The 5,000-nt window shown below is 55.3% G+C and overlaps 3 non-coding genes across 3 annotated transcripts in view; all 3 read right to left on the bottom strand.

Moving 5' to 3' along the window:
• Window positions 1–162, bottom strand: part of LOC126139117 (large subunit ribosomal RNA) — a 4,227-nt gene extending 4,065 nt beyond the window's left edge. The window contains exon 1 of the ribosomal RNA XR_007528565.1: window positions 1–162. This exon is cut by the window's left edge and continues 4,065 nt beyond it. This is a non-coding gene — a ribosomal RNA (large subunit ribosomal RNA).
• Window positions 163–352: 190 nt separating this feature from the next.
• On the bottom strand, window positions 353–508 carry LOC126139106 (5.8S ribosomal RNA). Its single transcript, XR_007528555.1, has one exon. It is a non-coding gene; the product is annotated as a 5.8S ribosomal RNA (ribosomal RNA).
• A 350-nt stretch (window positions 509–858) lies between these two features.
• Window positions 859–2,754, bottom strand: LOC126139111 (small subunit ribosomal RNA). The gene has a single exon (XR_007528560.1). It is a non-coding gene; the product is annotated as a small subunit ribosomal RNA (ribosomal RNA).
• Window positions 2,755–5,000: the final 2,246 nt, after the last annotated feature.

Below are 5,000 nucleotides of genomic sequence, written 5' to 3'. Positions count from 1 at the left end.
ACCCTCCCAAACACACATGCCACGACAGGCGGCAGCCTGCGGGGTTCGGTGCTGGACTCTTCCCTGTTCGCTCGCCGCTACTGGGGAATCCTTGTTAGTTTCTTTTCCTCCGCTTAGTAATATGCTTAAATTCAGCGGGTAGTCTCGCCTGCTCTGAGGTCGTTGTACGAGGTGTCGCACGCCACACCGCCAGCCGGCTGTGCACGCTACCGAGAAAAGTACCGGTATGCGAACCGCCAGGCGACGGGCGCGCATCGCACGTTTGAGGAGACGCGGCCGGCCCCACAGGCGGCCACGACACTCCCAGGTCTCCGAAGCGTGACAAACGCCCGCGCGCTTCAGTATACGTAGCCGACCCTCAGCCAGACGTGGCCCCGGGAACGGAATCCATGGACCGCAATGTGCGTTCGAAACGTCGATGTTCATGTGTCCTGCAGTTCACATGTCGACGCGCAATTTGCTGCGTTCTTCATCGACCCACGAGCCGAGTGATCCACCGTCCCGGGTGATCTTTTCTGTTAGTTTCCACTGTCTCTTTCAAAACAGTTGCATAGGCGGGACTGAGGCGTTTGACGGCCCCTGTTCCAGCGTTCTGTGTCCAACGGCCTCACGGCCGATGGGCGTCGTACGGCTCCACACCGGAGCGGACAGGCACTCGGGCGAAAGTCATTCAAAACCGGCGCCAGCGCCAGGTGCCGCAGGCCAGCCGCTCCAGAGCTTCAGCGCTCGTACCACACAACATTTTTCAGTTAGTTTTGAGAGGCACGCGTGGTTCCGCACGCGGCGCACGGCTGCTGCCGTACAGGTAGCGTGTTGCGCGACACGACACGCACATCGAAAGACATGCAGTCTAGTCGGTAATGATCCTTCCGCAGGTTCACCTACGGAAACCTTGTTACGACTTTTACTTCCTCTAAATGATCAAGTTTGGTCATCTTTCCGGTAGCATCGCAACGACAGAGTCGATGCCGCGTACCAGTCCGAAGACCTCACTAAATCATTCAATCGGTAGTAGCGACGGGCGGTGTGTACAAAGGGCAGGGACGTAATCAACGCGAGCTTATGACTCGCGCTTACGGGAATTCCTCGTTCATGGGGAACAATTGCAAGCCCCAATCCTAGCACGAAGGAGGTTCAGGCGGTTACCCCGACCTTTCGGCCTAGGAAGACACGCTGATTCCTTCAGTGTAGCGCGCGTGCGGCCCAGAACATCTAAGGGCATCACAGACCTGTTATTGCTCAATCTCGTGCGGCCTAGAAGCCGCCTGTCCCTCTAAGAAGAAAAGTAATCGCTGACAGCACGAAGGATGTCACGCGACTAGTTAGCAGGCTAGAGTCTCGTTCGTTATCGGAATTAACCAGACAAATCGCTCCACCAACTAAGAACGGCCATGCACCACCACCCACGCAATCAAGAAAGAGCTATCAATCTGTCAATCCTTCCGGTGTCCGAGGCCTGGTGAGGTTTCCCGTGTTGATCAAATTAAGCCGCAGGCTCCACTCCTGGTGGTGCCCTTCCGTCAATTCCTTTAAGTTTCAGCTTTGCAACCATACTTCCCCCGGAACCAAAAGCTTTGTTTCCCGGAGGCTGCCCGCCGAGTCATCGGAGAACTGCGGCGGATCGCTGGCTGGCATCGTTTATGGTTAGAACTAGGGCGGTATCTGATCGCCTTCGAACCTCTAACTTTCGTTCTTGATTATGAAAACATACTTGGCAAATGCTTTCGCTTCTGTTCGTCTTGCGACGATCCAAGAATTTCACCTCTAACGTCGCAATACGAATGCCCCCGCCTGTCCCTATTAATCATTACCTCGGGTTCCGAAAACAACAAAATAGAACCGAGGTCCTATTCATTATTCCATGCACACAGTATTCAGGCGGGCTTGCCTGCTTAAGCACTCTAATTTGTTCAAAGTAAACGTGCCGGCCCACCCAGACACTCAATAAAGAGCACCTTGGTAGGATTTCAACGGGGTCCGCCTCGGGACGCACGAACACGCACGAGGCGGTCGCACGCCTTCGGCTCGCCCCACCGGCAGGACGTCCCACGATACATGCCAGTTAAACACCGACGGGCGGTGAACCAACAGCGTGGGACACAAATCCAACTACGAGCTTTTTAACCGCAACAACTTTAATATACGCTATTGGAGCTGAATTACCGCGGCTGCTGGCACCAGACTTGCCCTCCAATAGATACTCGTTAAAGGATTTAAAGTGTACTCATTCCGATTACGGGGCCTCGGATGAGTCCCGTATCGTTATTTTTCGTCACTACCTCCCCGTGCCGGGAGTGGGTAATTTGCGCGCCTGCTGCCTTCCTTGGATGTGGTAGCCGTTTCTCAGGCTCCCTCTCCGGAATCGAACCCTGATTCCCCGTTACCCGTTACAACCATGGTAGGCGCAGAACCTACCATCGACAGTTGATAAGGCAGACATTTGAAAGATGCGTCGCCGGTACGAGGACCGTGCGATCAGCCCAAAGTATTCAGAGTCACCAAGGCAAACGGACCGGACGAGCCGACCGATTGGTTTTGATCTAATAAAAGCGTCCCTTCCATCTCTGGTCGGGACTCTGTTTGCATGTATTAGCTCTAGATTACCACAGTTATCCAAGTAACGTGGGTACGATCTAAGGAACCATAACTGTTTAATGAGCCAATCGCGGTTTCACCTTAATGCGGCTTGTACTGAGACATGCATGGCTTAATCTTTGAGACAAGCATATGACTACTGGCAGGATCAACCAGGGAGCTGCGTCAACTAGAGCTGAGCAGCCGGCCGCCCGGGAGTGTGTCCGGGGGCCCGCGCGAACACGCAAGCGTCCGCTCAATTATTCTGCAAACAGGAGGAGGCTGAGCTCCCTGCACAATCACACCTCGAAACCCTCTCAGGTCCCCGGCGGCGCGCAGCGCCGTCCTAAGTACTTGGTCGGGTTCGAGAGAGCGCAATCGCCCGGAGTTAGGCGAGTAGACGCTTTAGGTGCGACCACCCGTGCTCCCAACTGAGCTTGCCGCCTGCCGACAGAGGCCCGGGAGCGTGCTGTCGTGGCATTGCCGGCGGGAGACAACACGCGCCACCTACGGTGACCGGCAGCTCCAACGCCAGCGCCACAGAAGGGCAAAGGCCCCACGTGGGTGCCGAAGCGAACTCTCCCAGCACAGCGCACGTGCCAACACGTCTGCACAACTGCGATACAAACCACCAGCGAGAACCGCTGGGGCGACCGAGCAGCAGACGGCGTCGCGGCGCCGAGTGCCGGGCGGCGGCGCATCCTCAACGCACACAGTCCTCAATCGGACCAGCACACTGCAGATGTCCACCGCGCTTCGCACCGGGCCGGCGAGGACCCACTTTGGCTGCACGGCGCCGCGCGCAGGGTGCCCCGGCGCGCAGCTGCGCCGCCTGCCGCGTCCGTCGGCCGGCGCGCCTGCCACTGGGCGCCCCCACCAGCCGGCTGTAGCGCGTGCGCCCACGCACCGCGCGGCCAGCACGCCGGGCGGCCCCCCCCCTCACCGGCCGGGGACAGTCCCACCCACCCACAGCCGCGTATCGCTTCACACCCAGATCCACATTCACGTTCATTGGTGTGGTGGGTATCGCTGACACAACCGCGTCATAGCTGTACCGATCGTTGCCCTCACAGATGTACCTCCAGCAAGATCAACCGCACCACAACGGGTTACCAGTTGTTCATTTGCGTAACGTCACCAGTAAACGTACACGTCCACGTCCATCCCCGTTTGCAAAGTCAACTATTATTGCATGCCTGCCTGTCAGGTGTCAAGACACACTACATCCGCTCACATCCACGCAACAAAATGTGCCCGACTAGAGGGCACGTGGAAGGTGCCCCCGTACGTATGCGATGTCCATTGCGCGACGAACTGTCAACCGGCCTCTGTAGCATGTCGCAGATGTGGAACGCGGGACACCGTGCTATCACATTGTGTGAGAAGAGACTACTATGTCTGCATACACGCGCCACTACATGAACAGACGGCTCATGCTGATCGCCATCCACTGCGTCCATTACTCCCACACGTCTCTATGGCGTACCACACTGCAATACAGCTGTTATGGGGAGATGACACGTAGCTGTGTACACAACATTCTGAGCGGGTTTGCGGTTGGACAACAATACATTAATGTAACGTGTCATATGCCATTTACAGAGCAGGTTAAGGCACAACGTGGGTTAGGTTAAGGCACAACGTGGGTTATGTTAAGGCACAACGTGGGTTATGTTAAGGCACAACGTGGGTTAGGTTAAGGCACAACGTGGGTTAGGTTAAGGCACAACGTGGGGTAGATTGCGGCACAACTTGGGGTAGAATGCGGCACAACTTGGGGTAGATTGCGGCACAACTTGGGGTAGATTGCGGCACAACTTGGGGTAGATTGCGGCACAACTTGGGGTAGATTGCGGCACAACTTGGGGTAGATTGCGGTACAACTTGGGGTAGATTGCGGTACAACTTGGGGTAGATTGCGGTACAACTTGGGGTAGATTGCGGTACAACTTGGGGTAGATTGCGGTACAACTTGGGGTAGATTGCGGTACAACTTGGGGTAGATTGCGGTACAACTTGGGGTAGATTGCGGTACAACTTGGGGTAGATTGCGGTACAACTTGGGGTAGATTGCGGTACAACTTGGGGTAGATTGCGGTACAACTTGGGGTAGATTGCGGTACAAATTGCATTACATTGCGGTGCAAATTGCGTTACATTGCGGTGCAAATTGCGTTAGGTTAAGGTGCAACACAGGTTAGGTTAAGGTGCAACACAGGTTAGGTTAAGGTGCAACACAGGTTAGGTTAAGGTGCAACAGAGGTTAGGTTAAGGCGACATAGGTTAGGTTAAGGTGCAAGATGGTTAGGTTAAGGTGACATAGGTTAGGTTAAGGTGACATAGGTTAGGTTAAGGTGACATAGGTTAGGTTAAGGTGACATAGGTTAGGTTAAGGTGACATAGGTTAGGTTAAGGTGACATAGGTT

The sequence above is a fragment of the Schistocerca cancellata genome, unplaced genomic scaffold (assembly GCF_023864275.1).
Source record: "Schistocerca cancellata isolate TAMUIC-IGC-003103 unplaced genomic scaffold, iqSchCanc2.1 HiC_scaffold_676, whole genome shotgun sequence".
Classification (NCBI taxonomy): domain Eukaryota; kingdom Metazoa; phylum Arthropoda; class Insecta; order Orthoptera; family Acrididae; genus Schistocerca; species Schistocerca cancellata.
This window is presented reverse-complemented; position numbering and strand designations above follow the sequence as displayed.